This window comes from Triturus cristatus, chromosome 10 (genome assembly GCF_964204655.1).
Source record: "Triturus cristatus chromosome 10, aTriCri1.1, whole genome shotgun sequence".
Classification (NCBI taxonomy): domain Eukaryota; kingdom Metazoa; phylum Chordata; class Amphibia; order Caudata; family Salamandridae; genus Triturus; species Triturus cristatus.
In genome coordinates, this window is record NC_140593.1 from 1,197,330,195 (window position 1) to 1,197,347,182 (window position 16,988).

A 16,988-nucleotide genomic window follows, 5' to 3' on the forward strand; every position below is an offset into this window, starting at 1 on the left:
TCCCATATTTACTGTCTTGTTTTGTTTTTCACCCCCTTTTCTTTCCAGCTAGCAGGCTCTAATTTCGTTTTGAGGCAGAGCCCATCGTCCGGGAGACAGGTTTGCTTTATGGCGCTAGATGGGGGTGAATAGCTTGTTGTACGGCTGGTGAAAGCCGTGTTAGATTTTAAGGACAAGGAGGGGGAGACCACCAGTGGCCTTTGATATTCGAAACCCTTTTTCCGAAGATAATCATTTTGTCGCCATCCTACACGGTGAGGTATTTGTGCGTTGTATTTTAGAAGGCTTCTCTTTAGGATTGTGTTTTGTTGTTGTTGTGCCAGCTGAGTCATCATGTCGGCCCTGACGCCTCAAAGTGACATGCCAACCCCCACGACAGACAAGATCACGCAGGCTGCAATGGAGACCATCTATCTGTGCAAATTCCGAGTGTCCATGGACGGGGAGTGGCTCTGTCTCCGCGAGTTAGACGACATCTCGCTCACTCCGGACCCCGAGCCTACCCACGAAGGTATGGTGGAAATGTCAACCATGGCTGCCCCCCTTCTCTCTGTCCCCCTCTGCCCCTCCCCCCACCTGCTGCAGCATCTCCCATTGGCATCCGTGGCGTCGCTGCCACCTCTTGCAGTCACATTAAACTCTTTAAATGGCATTGCAATTCACTGCTATGATTTGTGTTGCGGCCACTCTTTGCAACGTTGCTTTCCAGCCTTTCTCTGCATATTGTTTGCCTTCCTGTAGTGCTCTGAATCGCCTCATTCGTTCCCAGGGGTGGCGGGCGCGTGCTCGTTTGATAGCAGAGAGATGTGTGGCAGTGTTAGCTTTCCTATGCACTTGAAGTAAAAACACAAAGAACCTGTAAGCTTTTATTGCCATTTCTGCAAGCAGTGCGCCCGAGTCCAGTGCTGAAACACAGCCATTGTATTGACCCCCCAACCCCCGTGCCAGACAGCTAAAACTATTTTTGACAGGCTTCATAATGTTCGAACATAACTAAACAGAATTTAAAAACGGATGTAAACCATGACTAGATTGGTGACTGCTGATGAAGGAGTCGGCGTGTAAACACTGCAGCGTGCCGCTCTTCTTTCCGTGCTGCCGTGGCGGGATTGGCGTGCATCCTTGGAGCTTGCTTGAAGACATTTATATTTTTAGAGCCTGGAAGCAACCGTTATCTCGTTTGTTCCTCGTGACTGATGCCGAATGTATTGTACACGTCAAAAACTCACTGCTTATTATTTTGCTCTAAATGGATGCATTATTTCATTAGTGACTATTCCCTGGTGATGCAAAGTAGAAGTGATTTTAAAATAATTCCTGCTTAAAACTACCCCTTCGACGCCCGAGATCAGGCGCTGCCTCTAGCCGGACATAAGAGCGCGTCGCCGCCCGACAGCCAGCCCTTGTGCACAGTGAAGGGCAGGGCATGAATTAGCATGACTCTCTGCCTGTCAGTTGCTTGTAGTTCATTCCTTTCCTAGCTTTCCAAGGTGCATTGTTTTAGAAGTGGTTGACAATGTGCCGCATAAAATTCTTATTTTTCAACTCTTTGAAGATGTAGCATTGTACTTTCTCACAGTCTGCTTTCAAGTACCATTCATCTGTTCAATATCCAAATGTTTTACCACCACCTTGTGCGTGCCTTTGAGCAAATGACATACACAGTTACTCTTGGTTTCCCCCATGCTAGTTATTATTTGGGTATGTTTGAGAAGCTTGAAGCCTATCCAATCTTTAGCTGTGCCTGTCGGGTAAATCTCCCGGTGCAAGCGCCCACCACACCATCTCACTGTTATGCAAGGGCTCGCTCACTACATTCCCGCTAGATATCTTAGAGACTGCAGGGGTAGGTTGGGTAAGTAATTGGATGTCATCGACAAAATGAGCACCTGCAAAATTGTAACATTTTGAGGAAGGAAGCTAGGGAAAAGGGTATTTAAAATAATGGGCAATGTGAAAAAGTCGGGCCACAAAAAAGTTATTTATGGTACAAGTTGGTAAAAAGAATGCATTCGTACATTTTTTTTGTGAAGGGAATGCTGATTATTAAGAAAAGAAAAAGCTACCTACAGCGACAAGATTGATTCTAACACTTTTTGTGAAGAGATATCTGCGTCATCTGGGTTCTTATGATAACCCATGTTATTGATAGATTTCCTGAACCCCTGGAAAACCTTGTAATTCAATTGTTTGCAAGTGGCAGGTTTACATACTCCAGTATCCAAGAAAACCCTGGTGGCCATGCTTAATGTACATTCACAGAGAAGTGTTGTAGTACACAGCAAAGACTAAAACAAGCATTTACAATGCAATGGTCTCGGCATTGGTAAAGTTAGAAATATTGGCATTGCTCATGACATTATTTTTGTTTATGTTTGTGTTTTTAAAACATTTAAAGAAACGGCATTGTCATGAGCAATGCCAATAGCTCTAACTTTAACAATGCCGAGACCATTGCATTGTAAATGCTTGTTGCTATATGGATGCGTTCAACAGGAACTAATGAGGCGCACTCAGTGCCTAGACAGTGGTAAGAGGTGTAAACATTACAAAATATTGAAGCAATGCTGTCACAAGATGTGGTGCATTGCGCCGCATAATTTTCCTTTTCTTAATGCATAATTTGCCCCCTCCGCTGCCGCATAATTCCCGTGGCCTTCCATATATCTCAGCAGCATTCTTGTGATCGTGGGGTCATGACACATGTCTTTAAGACGCAGAGCTCAGCACGGTTCTTGGAACTGACAGGGCGTCACATGTTCTCTCGCTGGCAGGGACAGGACGGCCTGGCTGAAAGATCCTGCGGCGAAGGTATCATTTCAAGCCGTTTGTTTCTCAATGTCCCGAACGTACGGGGTTTCCGTGCAGTTTCAGGAACTTGTAAGACGCACGTTAGGTTATCGGTTATCACAAAAGTACATAGTGTGACCTCTCGGAGCGCTGAGGGCTCGTTGGCTCCCTTTAGGCGCTCTACCTAGTTCCGGCATTGGTATTTTTTGACACAGTCGGGTACGTCCGACTTCCACAAAGTTAACTTTTTTTTCTATTTAACAGTTTGGTATAGCGCGAAGTCCACCCTGCCTGGTTTCAAAGCGCTGCAGATGCATCTTAGAACATACAATCATATGCAGTTTGATTTAGCTAAGGCAGTAATTAACAGCGCTGTACACTAGGCGCTAGGTAGCATATCTCTTTATAGTACGTCCTACGTCAGATGGGTACTCAGCCTTTTCCTTTCAGGAGCGTAACTAACAATAGTGAAACAGGTGCAGTGGCGCCGGACTTATGGATTCGATAGGCCCCTTACACACCATCGATGTTTGTCTGTGTTCCACTGTTGAAGTGGGGAGCATGGGGGCTCTTCTTCTTTGCTTGCACGAGGGACCGAGCCCTCCTTGCCACGCCCTCTTTACACCGCAGCATACACCGTTCCTGTACTAGAAGAGGCGGAAAAGCCTCTCCACGTTTTAACCACTGTACGGCATTACCCCCAAGCGCCACGAGGGGCGCTGTTCCTTCATATCGGAGGCAGCCAAGCAGAGGAGGTGGCAGTCTGGACCTCTCGTCAGCCGGAGCAGCAGCAGGTGCAGTTGCACCGGGGCCCAAAGTCCTGAGGGGGCCTTTGACCCCCTGACAATGCTGCTTTTTTGTACCTAATAGCGGTCAAAGAAGCCATTTTCCTTTCTTGCACCGGAGCCAGGTCATCCTTGCTACGCTGCTGTCCTCAGCCGAGTGCCCTCTCAGGCTTTAGCCTCACACCCTCCCGGCTCCTTCCATGTCGTGGCCTGGAGACCCACACGGGGCCAGGGGCTGAGAACCAGGCCACACGGCAGCACTCTGCAGTCTTTGGGCACTGAGCCACAGCAGAACAGTGTTATATATTATTTATACAAATGTTACACTCATCCTCCGTGCTTTAAGTGACTGAATCTAACTAAAGACTCTCTAATTTATCCTGCGCGTGACTGAGGTCAGATTAAACATAAGAAATGGCCGGGTTGCTGCTTTCGGTTCTACGTGTGACCTTGTTCTACTAATAGACACTTGCCCAGTATGGCATGAAGTGAATTGCCAGTTTTGGAAGAGTCTGCAGGTCTATTTATGTGCACCTGACTCCCTTATTCCTCCAGACGGGGATCTTAGCAGCTTTTGTGTGGTACCCGGCTGGTGCGCAGCGGGCGAGCGCAGCAAGGCAGAACCAACCCTCACCCTATATTTAACAGCAGCTTCTAAATCAGCTGAACCACCCTTGGACAAGCAAGGCCCAAGCAAGAGTATAGACAGAAAGTTAAAATGCGCCCGACTTTGAAACAAATCTTTAATGACACTGAGGGGTATATTTACAGGGGGATAGCGCCACCAGAACATCCCATTTGCGACGTTCTGGTAGCGCTATGCCCTTCTCCATATTTACAAAGCGGCGTTAAGGCTTAACAGCGCCTTGTAAATATGGCCCTTTTACACACATCACTTAGTGTAAAAGAGGCGTGCAATGGATGTTGCTGTGGGCGTTCCACAGCAACACCCATTGCTTTTTAACGCTGCCCCAGATTTACAAGGATGTGTAAACCTGAGGCAGCACCAAAAACGTACGCCATGCAAGAGCAGGCATTAGAATGGTGAAACGAGGAGAAATACTTTTATTTCTCCTTGTTTTTGCTTTTTCTATGTGTTTCTATGTTTCTGCAGGCCATAGAGAAAGAGCAAAATGCCAAGAATTATTTGTTTATGCATTTGAAAGAGTTCTTTCCTCCACATAAGCAATCATTAAATAATGACAATTTGCTACTTCTATGAATCGCCATTATGGGAAGGGGCACCTTTCTGCACATACACACTCATTCCCTGCAACTCAGGCATATTTGCACTATGGTGCAAGGGTACCTGCGCTGGCGCTCGGCAGCTAATTTCAGTGCCAGCGCTAGGGAAAACACGGGTGCGCTGTATTGTTGTAAATACGGTGCACCACTGCGTTTTGGAAATGTCGGAGCGCAGCGCTGCCACATTTGGCTCAGCTCCACGCTCCAACATTTCATTGTAAATATGCCCCTGAGTGGGTTAAGCAAGTACACCCGACACTTTCTAGAATTGTTCTCCTCACCTGTACACCCTCCTATCTATCCTTTCATTGTCCCACCCTTACATTCATCCATTCTTTGTCCCTTCACTCCATCCGTTTGATATTCCAGCAATCCATTGATATTCCATCCATCCACCATTTCACTGATTCATTCATCTATCCTTTCACTCATAAACCCACCCTTGCACCTTTCCATCCATCAATCTATACCTTCTTTCATCATGCCATCCATCCAATGACCATTTCCTTGACACATCGACCCATCCTGTCACACTTCCATCCAATTATCCGTACACTCTTTTGTCCAACCTTTCCTTCACCCTCCCATCCGACCTTTCACTGATTCTTTCACCTCTCTATCCAAACGTTCATCCTTCCAGTCCTCCACCCTTGCCCCCTTCCTGTGTTGTTCTCAATCTTCCTTCCTCTATCTACCATCATTTTTAAATATTTTCGTATTTTTTCCTCAAATTATCTTTCATCCACCACTCACTCTATGTGCTACACTATCTGTTCTTTCTAAATGTATTCTTCATTTCTTTTTCTTTTCCTGGGGCTCATTTACCAGCCCTTGGCCCCCACCTCTTACCCTTGTCTTGCTCTTACCTTGGGACGGTTTTGACATGTTGTCTGGAGGCCTGCAGACAGAATAGGCCACATATAAACGAATCAACGTTCACTGGGACAGAGATTCCTGCGCCACCCGCCCGCAGGTTAGCTGCTAAAGCAGTGGGTTCCCCCGCCACTGTCCACTTCACAGAGCCTTTGCCAGCACACTTCGACACTTTGAGGAGTAAGTCGCACCCACTCATTTAAAATTCTTTCTGAGTCGGGTCCTGTTACAGCAGTAGGTAGCCCTGAGACTGCAAACCTTCAAAGCACTGACATGAAGCCCCAGGAGTCCCTGGAAGCATCTGCCATGCAACCCTTGGAGAAGCAGGAATACACCCACAGGCTCAGCATCCGGGCATCTTAGACCGTTTGTATCCGTCCAAGTAAGAGCTGCTGTTAGTGCCTGGCTCCTGTAGGCATACACCCACAGGCTCAGCATCCGGGCATCCTAGACTGTTTGTAGTAAGAGCTGCTGTTAGTGCCTGGCTCCTGTAGGCATACACCCACAGGCTCAGCATCCGGGCATCCTAGACCGTTAGTATCGTACAAGTAAGAGCTGCTGTTAGTGCCTGGCTCCTGTAGGTATACACCCACAGGCTCAGCATCCGGGCATCCTAGACTGTTTGTATCGTCCAAGTAAGAGCTGCTGTTAGTGCCTGGCTCCTGTAGGCATACGCCCACAGGCTCAGCATCCGGGCATCCTAGACTGTTTGTATCGTCCAAGTAAGAGCTGCTGTTAGTGCCTGGGTCCTGTAGGTATACGCCCACAGGCTCAGCATCCGGGCATCCTAGACTGTTTGTATCGTCCAAGTAAGAGCTGCTGTTAGTGCCTGGCTCCTGTAGGTATACGCCCGCAGGCTCAGCATCCGGGCATCCTAGACCGTTTGTATCCGTCCAAGTAAGAACTGCTGTTAGTGCCTGGCTCCTGTAGGCATACACCCACAGGCTCAGCATCCGGGCATCCTAAACTGTTTGCATCGTCCAAGTAAGAGCTGCTGTTAGTGCCTGGCTCCTGTAGGCATACACCCGCAGGCTCAGCATCCGGGCATCCTAGACCGTTTGTATCCGTCCAAGTAAGAGCTGCTGTTAGTGCCTGGCTCCTGTAGGCATACACCCGCATGCTCAGCATCCGGGCATCCTAGACCGTTTGTATCCGTCCAAGTAAGAGCTGCTGTTAGTGCCTGGCTCCTGTAGGCATACACCCGCAGGCTCAGCATCCGGGCATCCTAGACCGTTTGTATCCGTCCAAGTAAGAGCTGCTGTTAGTGCCTGGCTCCTGTAGGTATACATCCGCAGGCTCAGCATCCGGGCATCCTAGACTGTTTGTATCGTCCAAGTAAGAGCTGCTGTTAGTGCCTGGCTCCTGTAGGCATACACCCGCAGGCTCAGCATCCGGGCATCCTAGACCGTTTGTATCCGTCCAAGTAAGAGCTGCTGTTAGTGCCTGGCTCCTGTAGGCATACACCCGCAGGCTCAGCATCCGGCCATCCTAGACCGTTTGTATCCGTCCAAGTAAGAGCTGCTGTTAGTGCCTGGCTCCTGTAGGTATACATCCGCAGGCTCAGCATCCGGGCATCCTAGACTGTTTGTATCGTCCAAGTAAGAGCTGCTGTTAGTGCCTGGCTCCTGTAGGCATACACCCGCAGGCTCAGCATCCGGGCATCCTAGACTGTTTGTATCGTCCAAGTAAGAGCTGCTGTTAGTGCCTGGCTCCTGTAGGCATACGCTCACAGGCTCAGCATCCGGGCATCCTAGACTGTTTGTATCGTCCAAGTAAGAGCTGCTGTTAGTGCCTGGCTCCTGTAGGCATACGCCCACAGGCTCAGCATCCGGGCATCCTAGACTGTTTGTATCGTCCAAGTAAGAGCTGCTGTTAGTGCCTGGCTCCTGTAGGCATACGCCCACAGGATCAGCATCCGGGCATGCTAGACCGTTTGTATCCGTCCAAGTAAGAGCTGCTGTTAGTGCCTGGCTCCTGTAGGTATACGCCCACAGGCTCAGCATCCGGGCATCCTAGACCGTTTGTATCCATCCAAGTAAGAGCTGCTGTTAGTGCCTGGCTCCTGTAGGTATACACCCACAGGCTCAGCATCCGGGCATCCTAGACCGTTTGTATCCGTCCAAGTAAGAGCTGCTGATAGTGCCTGGCTCCTGTAGGCATACACCCGCAGGCTCAGCATCCGGGCATCCTAGACCGTTTGTATAAGTCCAAGTAAGAGCTGCTGTTAGTGCCTGGCTCCTGTAGGCATACACCCGCAGGCTCAGCATCCGGCCATCCTAGACCGTTTGTATCCGTCCAAGTAAGAGCTGCTGTTAGTGCCTGGCTCCTGTAGGTATACATCCGCAGGCTCAGCATCCGGGCATCCTAGACTGTTTGTATCGTCCAAGTAAGAGCTGCTGTTAGTGCCTGGCTCCTGTAGGCATACACCCGCAGGCTCAGCATCCGGGCATCCTAGACTGTTTGTATCGTCCAAGTAAGAGCTGCTGTTAGTGCCTGGCTCCTGTAGGCATACGCTCACAGGCTCAGCATCCGGGCATCCTAGACTGTTTGTATCGTCCAAGTAAGAGCTGCTGTTAGTGCCTGGCTCCTGTAGGCATACGCCCACAGGCTCAGCATCCGGGCATCCTAGACTGTTTGTATCGTCCAAGTAAGAGCTGCTGTTAGTGCCTGGCTCCTGTAGGCATACGCCCACAGGATCAGCATCCGGGCATGCTAGACCGTTTGTATACGTCCAAGTAAGAGCTGCTGTTAGTGCCTGGCTCCTGTAGGCATACGCCCACAGGCTCAGCATCCGGGCATCCTAGACCGTTTGTATCCATCCAAGTAAGAGCTGCTGTTAGTGCCTGGCTCCTGTAGGTATACACCCACAGGCTCAGCATCCGGGCATCCTAGACCATTTGTATCGTCCAAGTAAGAGCTGCAGCTGGTGCCTGGCTCCTGTAGGTATACGCCCACAGGCTCAGCATCCGGGCATCATAGACTGTTTGTATCGTCCAAGTAAGAGCTGCTGTTGGTGCCTGGCTCCTGTAGGTATACGCCCACAGGCTCAGCATCCGGGCATCCTAGACTGTTTGTATCGTCCAAGTAAGAGCTGCTGTTAGTGCCTGGCTCCTGTAGGTATACGCCCACAGGCTCAGCATCCGGGCATCCTAGACCGTTTGTATCCGTCCAAGTAAGAGCTGCTGTTAGTGCCTGGCTCCTGTAGGCATACGCCCACAGGCTCAGCATCCGGGCATCCTAGACTGTTTGTATCGTCCAAGTACGAGCTGCTGTTAGTGCCTGGCTCCTGTAGGTATACACCCACAGGCTCAGCATCCGGGCATCCTAGACTGTTTGTATCGTCCAAGTAAGATCTGCTGTTAGTGCCTTGCCCCTGTAGGCATACGCCCACAGGCTCAGCATCCGGGCATCCCAGACTGTTTGTATCGTCGAAGTAAGAGCTGCTGTTGGTGCCTGGCTCCTGTAGGTATATGCCCACAGGCTCAGCATCCTGGCATCCTAGACTGTTTGTATCGTCCAAGTAAGAGCTGCTGTTAGTGCCTTGCTCCTGTAGGCATACGCCCACAGGCTCAGCATCCGGGCATTCTAGACCGATTGTATCCGTCCAAGTAAGAGCTGCTGTTGGTGCCTGGCTCCTGTAGGTATACACCCACAGGCTCAGCATCCGGGCATCCTAGACCGTTTGTATCCGTCCAAGTAAGAGCTGCTGTTGGTGCATGGCTCCTGTAGGTATACACCCACAGGCTCAGCATCCGGGCATCCTAGACTGTTTGTAACGTCCAAGTAAGAGCTGCTGTTAGTGCCTGGGTCCTGTAGGTATACGCCCACAGGCTCAGCATCCGGGCATCCTAGACTGTTTGTATCGTCCAAGTAAGAGCTGCTGTTAAGACCTGGGTCCTGTAGGTATACGCCCGCAGGCTCAGCATCCGGGCATCCTAGACCGTTTGTATCCGTCCAAGTAAGAGCTGCTGTTAGTGCCTGCCTCCTGTAGGCATACACCCACAGGCTCAGCATCCGGGCATCCTAGACCGTTTGTATCCGTCCAAGTAAGAGCTGCTGTTAGTGCCTGGCTCCTGTAGGCATACACCCGCAGGCTCAGCATCCGGGCATCCTAGACCGTTTGTATCCGTCCAAGTAAGAGCTGCTGTTAGTGCCTGGCTACTGTAGGCATACACCCGCAGGCTCAGCATCCGGGCATCCTAGACTGTTTGTATCGTCCAAGTAAGAGCTGCTTTTAGTGCCTGGCTCCTGTAGGCATACACCCACAGGCTCAGCATCCGGGCATCCTAGACTGTTTGTATCGTCCAAGTAAGAGCTGCTGTTAGTGCCTGGCTCCTGTACGCATACGCCCACAGGCTCAGCATCCGGGCATCCTAGACTGTTTGTATCGTCCAAGTAAGAGCTGCTGTTAGTGCCTGGCTCCTGTAGGTATACACCCACAGGCTCAGCATCCGGGCATCCTAGACTGTTTGTATCGTCCAAGTAAGAGCTGCTGTTAGTGCCTGGCTCCTGTAGGCATACACCCACAGGCTCAGCATCCGGGCATCCTAGACTGTTTGTATCGTCCAAGTAAGAGCTGCTGTTAGTGCCTGGCTCCTGTAGGCATACGCCCACAGGCTCAGCATCCGGGCATCCTAGACTGTTTGTATCGTCCAAGTAAGAGCTGCTGTTAGTGCCTGGCTCCTGTAGGTATACGCCCACAGGCTCAGCATCTGGGCATCCTAGACTGTTTGTATCGTCCAAGTAAGAGCTGCTGTTAGTGCCTGGCTCCTGTAGGTATACGCCCACAGGCTCAGCATCCGGGCATCCTAGACTGTTTGTATCGTCCAAGTAAGAGCTGCTGTTAGTGCCTTGCTCCTGTAGGCATACGCCCACAGGCTCAGCATCCGGGCATCCCAGACTGTTTGTATCGTCCAAGTAATAGCTGCTGTTGGTGCCTGGCTCCTGTAGGTATACGCCCACAGGCTCAGCATCCGGGCATCCTAGACTGTTTGTATCGTCCAAGTAAGAGCTGCTGTTAGTGCCTTGCTCCTGTAGGCATACGCCCACAGGCTCAGCATCCGGGCATCCCAGACTGTTTGTATCCTCCAAGTAAGAGCTGCTGTTAGTGCCTGGCTCCTGTAGGCATACGCTCACAGGCTCAGCATCCGGGCATCCTAGACTGTTTGTAACGTCCAAGTAAGAGCTGCTGTTGGTGCCTGGCTCCTGTAGGTATACGCCCACAGGCTCAGCATCCGGGCATCCTAGACTGTTTGTATCGTCCAAGTAAGCGCTGCTGTTAGTACCTGGCTCCTGTAGGTATACGCCCACAGGCTCAGCATCCAGGCATCCTAGACTGTTTGTATCGTCCAAGTAAGAGCTGCTGTTGGTGCCTGGCTCCTGTAGGTATACACTCACAGGCTCAGCATCCGGGCATCCTAGACTGTTTGTATCTTCCAAGTAAGAGCCGCTGTTAGTGCCTTGCTCCTGTAGGCATTCGCCCACAGGCTCAGCATCCGGGCATCCCAGACTGTTTGTATCCTCCAAGTAAGAGCTGCTGTTAGTGCCTGGCTCCTGTAGGCATACGCCCACAGGCTCAGCATCCGGGCATCCTAGACCGTTTGTATCCGTCCAAGTAAGAGCTGCTGTTAGTGCCTGGCTCCTGTAGGCATACGCCCACAGGCTCAGCATCCGGGCCTCCTAGACCGTTGGTATCCGTCCAAGTAAGAGCTGCTGTTAGTGCCTGGCTCCTGTAGGTATACGCCCACAGGCTCAGCATCCGGGCATCCTAGACCGTTTGTATCCGTCCAAGTAAGAGCTGCTGTTAGTGCCTGGCTCCTGTAGGTATACGCCCACAGGCTCAGCATCCGGGCATCCTAGACTGTTTGTATCGTCCAAGTAAGAGCTGCTGCTAGTGCCTGGCTCCTGTAGGTATACGCCCACAGGCTCAGCATCCGGGCATCATAGACTGTTTGTATCGTCCAAGTAAGAGCTGCTGTTGGTGCCTGGCTCCTGTAGGTATTCACCCACAGGCTCAGCATCCGGGCATCCTAGACTGTTTGTATCGTCCAAGTAAGAGCTGCTGTTAGTGCCTGGCTCCTGTAGGTATACGCCCACAGGCTCAGCATCCAGGCATCCTAGACCGTTTGTATCCGTCCAAGTAAGAGCTGCTGTTAGTGCCTAGCTCCTGTAGGCATACGCCCACAGGCTCAGCATCCGGGCATCATAGACTGTTTGTATCGTCCAAGTAAGAGCTGCTGTTAGTGCCTGGCTCCTGTAGGCATACGCCCACAGGCTCAGCATCCGGGCATCCTAGACTGTTTGTATCGTCCAAGTAAGAGCTGCTGTTAGTGCCTGGCTCCTGTAGGCATACGCCCACAGGCTCAGCATCCGGGCATCCTAGACTGTTTGTATTGTCCAAGTAAGAGCTGCTGTTAGTGCCTGGCTCCTGTAGGTATACGCCCACAGGCTCAGCATCCGGGCAGCCTAGACTGTTTGTATCGTCCAAGTAAGAGCTGCTGTTAGTGCCTGGCTCCTGTAGGTATACGCCCACAGGCTCAGCATCCGGGCATCCTAGACTGTTTGTATCGTCCAAGTAAGAGCTGCTGTTAGTACCTGGCTCCTGTAGGTATACGCCCACAGGCTCAGCATCCGGGCATCCTAGACTGTTTGTATCGTCCAAGTAAGAGCTGCTGTTGGTGCCTGGCTCCTGTAGGTATACGCCCACAGGCTCAGCATCCGGGCATCCTAGACTGTTTGTATCGTCCAAGTAAGAGCTGCTGTTGGTGCCTGGCTCCTGTAGGTATACGCCCACAGGCTCAGCATCCGGGCATCCCAGACTGTTTGTATCGTCCAAGTAAGAGCTGCTGTTAGTGCCTGGCTCCTTTAGGCATACGCCCACAGGCTCAGCATCCGGGCATCCTAGACTGTTTGCATCGTCCAAGTAAGAGCTGCTGTTAGTGCCTGGCTCCTGTAGGAATACGCCCACATGCTCAGCATCCGGGCATCCTAGACTGTTTGTATCGTCCAAGTAAGAGCTGCTGTTAGTGCCTGGCTCCTGTAGGCATACGCCCACAGGCTCAGCATCCGGGCATCCTAGACTGTTTGTATCGTCCAAGTAAGAGCTGCTGTTAGTGCCTTGCTCCTGTAGGCATACGCCCACAGGCTCAGCATCCGGGCATCCCAGACTGTTTGTATCCTCCAAGTAAGAGCTGCTGTTAGTGCCTGGCTCCTGTAGGCATACGCTCACAGGCTCAGCATCCGGGCATCCTAGACTGTTTGTAACGTCCAAGTAAGAGCTGCTGTTGGTGCCTGGCTCCTGTAGGTATACGCCCACAGGCTCAGCATCCGGGCATCCTAGACTGTTTGTATCGTCCAAGTAAGCGCTGCTGTTAGTACCTGGCTCCTGTAGGTATACGCCCACAGGCTCAGCATCCAGGCATCCTAGACTGTTTGTATCGTCCAAGTAAGAGCTGCTGTTGGTGCCTGGCTCCTGTAGGTATACACTCACAGGCTCAGCATCCGGGCATCCTAGACTGTTTGTATCTTCCAAGTAAGAGCCGCTGTTAGTGCCTTGCTCCTGTAGGCATTCGCCCACAGGCTCAGCATCCGGGCATCCCAGACTGTTTGTATCCTCCAAGTAAGAGCTGCTGTTAGTGCCTGGCTCCTGTAGGCATACGCCCACAGGCTCAGCATCCGGGCATCCTAGACCGTTTGTATCCGTCCAAGTAAGAGCTGCTGTTAGTGCCTGGCTCCTGTAGGCATACGCCCACAGGCTCAGCATCCGGGCATCCTAGACCGTTTGTATCCGTCCAAGTAAGAGCTGCTGTTAGTGCCTGGCTCCTGTAGGTATACGCCCACAGGCTCAGCATCCGGGCATCCTAGACTGTTTGTATCGTCCAAGTAAGAGCTGCTGCTAGTGCCTGGCTCCTGTAGGTATACGCCCACAGGCTCAGCATCCGGGCATCATAGACTGTTTGTATCGTCCAAGTAAGAGCTGCTGTTGGTGCCTGGCTCCTGTAGGTATTCACCCACAGGCTCAGCATCCGGGCATCCTAGACTGTTTGTATCGTCCAAGTAAGAGCTGCTGTTAGTGCCTGGCTCCTGTAGGCATACGCCCACAGGATCAGCATCCGGGCATGCTAGACCGTTTGTATACGTCCAAGTAAGAGCTGCTGTTAGTGCCTGGCTCCTGTAGGCATACGCCCACAGGCTCAGCATCCGGGCATCCTAGACCGTTTGTATCCATCCAAGTAAGAGCTGCTGTTAGTGCCTGGCTCCTGTAGGTATACACCCACAGGCTCAGCATCCGGGCATCCTAGACCATTTGTATCGTCCAAGTAAGAGCTGCAGCTGGTGCCTGGCTCCTGTAGGTATACGCCCACAGGCTCAGCATCCGGGCATCATAGACTGTTTGTATCGTCCAAGTAAGAGCTGCTGTTGGTGCCTGGCTCCTGTAGGTATACGCCCACAGGCTCAGCATCCGGGCATCCTAGACTGTTTGTATCGTCCAAGTAAGAGCTGCTGTTAGTGCCTGGCTCCTATAGGTATACGCCCACAGGCTCAGCATCCGGGCATCCTAGACCGTTTGTATCCGTCCAAGTAAGAGCTGCTGTTAGTGCCTGGCTCCTGTAGGCATACGCCCACAGGCTCAGCATCCGGGCATCCTAGACTGTTTGTATCGTCCAAGTACGAGCTGCTGTTAGTGCCTGGCTCCTGTAGGTATACACCCACAGGCTCAGCATCCGGGCATCCTAGACTGTTTGTATCGTCCAAGTAAGATCTGCTGTTAGTGCCTTGCCCCTGTAGGCATACGCCCACAGGCTCAGCATCCGGGCATCCCAGACTGTTTGTATCGTCGAAGTAAGAGCTGCTGTTGGTGCCTGGCTCCTGTAGGTATATGCCCACAGGCTCAGCATCCTGGCATCCTAGACTGTTTGTATCGTCCAAGTAAGAGCTGCTGTTAGTGCCTTGCTCCTGTAGGCATACGCCCACAGGCTCAGCATCCGGGCATTCTAGACCGATTGTATCCGTCCAAGTAAGAGCTGCTGTTGGTGCCTGGCTCCTGTAGGTATACACCCACAGGCTCAGCATCCGGGCATCCTAGACCGTTTGTATCCGTCCAAGTAAGAGCTGCTGTTGGTGCATGGCTCCTGTAGGTATACACCCACAGGCTCAGCATCCGGGCATCCTAGACTGTTTGTAACGTCCAAGTAAGAGCTGCTGTTAGTGCCTGGGTCCTGTAGGTATACGCCCACAGGCTCAGCATCCGGGCATCCTAGACTGTTTGTATCGTCCAAGTAAGAGCTGCTGTTAAGACCTGGGTCCTGTAGGTATACGCCCGCAGGCTCAGCATCCGGGCATCCTAGACCGTTTGTATCCGTCCAAGTAAGAGCTGCTGTTAGTGCCTGGCTCCTGTAGGCATACACCCACAGGCTCAGCATCCGGGCATCCTAGACCGTTTGTATCCGTCCAAGTAAGAGCTGCTGTTAGTGCCTGGCTCCTGTAGGCATACACCCGCAGGCTCAGCATCCGGGCATCCTAGACCGTTTGTATCCGTCCAAGTAAGAGCTGCTGTTAGTGCCTGGCTACTGTAGGCATACACCCGCAGGCTCAGCATCCGGGCATCCTAGACTGTTTGTATCGTCCAAGTAAGAGCTGCTTTTAGTGCCTGGCTCCTGTAGGCATACACCCACAGGCTCAGCATCCGGGCATCCTAGACTGTTTGTATCGTCCAAGTAAGAGCTGCTGTTAGTGCCTGGCTCCTGTACGCATACGCCCACAGGCTCAGCATCCGGGCATCCTAGACTGTTTGTATCGTCCAAGTAAGAGCTGCTGTTAGTGCCTGGCTCCTGTAGGTATACACACACAGGCTCAGCATCCGGGCATCCTAGACTGTTTGTATCGTCCAAGTAAGAGCTGCTGTTAGTGCCTGGCTCCTGTAGGCATACACCCACAGGCTCAGCATCCGGGCATCCTAGACTGTTTGTATCGTCCAAGTAAGAGCTGCTGTTAGTGCCTGGCTCCTGTAGGCATACGCCCACAGGCTCAGCATCCGGGCATCCTAGACTGTTTGTATCGTCCAAGTAAGAGCTGCTGTTAGTGCCTGGCTCCTGTAGGTATACGCCCACAGGCTCAGCATCTGGGCATCCTAGACTGTTTGTATCGTCCAAGTAAGAGCTGCTGTTAGTGCCTGGCTCCTGTAGGTATACGCCCACAGGCTCAGCATCCGGGCATCCTAGACCGTTTGTATCGTCCAAGTAAGAGCTGCTGTTAGTGCCTTGCTCCTGTAGGCATACGCCCACAGGCTCAGCATCCGGGCATCCCAGACTGTTTGTATCGTCCAAGTAATAGCTGCTGTTGGTGCCTGGCTCCTGTAGGTATACGCCCACAGGCTCAGCATCCGGGCATCCTAGACTGTTTGTATCGTCCAAGTAAGAGCTGCTGTTAGTGCCTTGCTCCTGTAGGCATACGCCCACAGGCTCAGCATCCGGGCATCCCAGACTGTTTGTATCCTCCAAGTAAGAGCTGCTGTTAGTGCCTGGCTCCTGTAGGCATACGCTCACAGGCTCAGCATCCGGGCATCCTAGACTGTTTGTAACGTCCAAGTAAGAGCTGCTGTTGGTGCCTGGCTCCTGTAGGTATACGCCCACAGGCTCAGCATCCGGGCATCCTAGACTGTTTGTATCGTCCAAGTAAGCGCTGCTGTTAGTACCTGGCTCCTGTAGGTATACGCCCACAGGCTCAGCATCCAGGCATCCTAGACTGTTTGTATCGTCCAAGTAAGAGCTGCTGTTGGTGCCTGGCTCCTGTAGGTATACACTCACAGGCTCAGCATCCGGGCATCCTAGACTGTTTGTATCTTCCAAGTAAGAGCCGCTGTTAGTGCCTTGCTCCTGTAGGCATTCGCCCACAGGCTCAGCATCCGGGCATCCCAGACTGTTTGTATCCTCCAAGTAAGAGCTGCTGTTAGTGCCTGGCTCCTGTAGGCATACGCCCACAGGCTCAGCATCCGGGCATCCTAGACCGTTTGTATCCGTCCAAGTAAGAGCTGCTGTTAGTGCCTGGCTCCTGTAGGCATACGCCCACAGGCTCAGCATCCGGGCCTCCTAGACCGTTGGTATCCGTCCAAGTAAGAGCTGCTGTTAGTGCCTGGCTCCTGTAGGTATACGCCCACAGGCTCAGCATCCGGGCATCCTAGACCGTTTGTATCCGTCCAAGTAAGAGCTGCTGTTAGTGCCTGGCTCCTGTAGGTATACGCCCACAGGCTCAGCATCCGGGCATCCTAGACTGTTTGTATCGTCCAAGTAAGAGCTG

General features: G+C 51.9%; 1 pseudogene across 1 annotated transcript in view; it reads left to right on the forward strand.

Moving 5' to 3' along the window:
* Positions 1-231: 231 nt before the first annotated feature.
* The window catches only part of LOC146797034 (myosin-4-like), a 239,725-nt pseudogene continuing 222,968 nt past the window's right edge, over positions 232-16,988 (forward strand). Inside the window, exon 1 of the transcript XR_014970089.1 lies at positions 232-511. The product of XR_014970089.1 is annotated as a myosin-4-like (transcript). The remainder of the gene's footprint in view (positions 512-16,988) is intronic.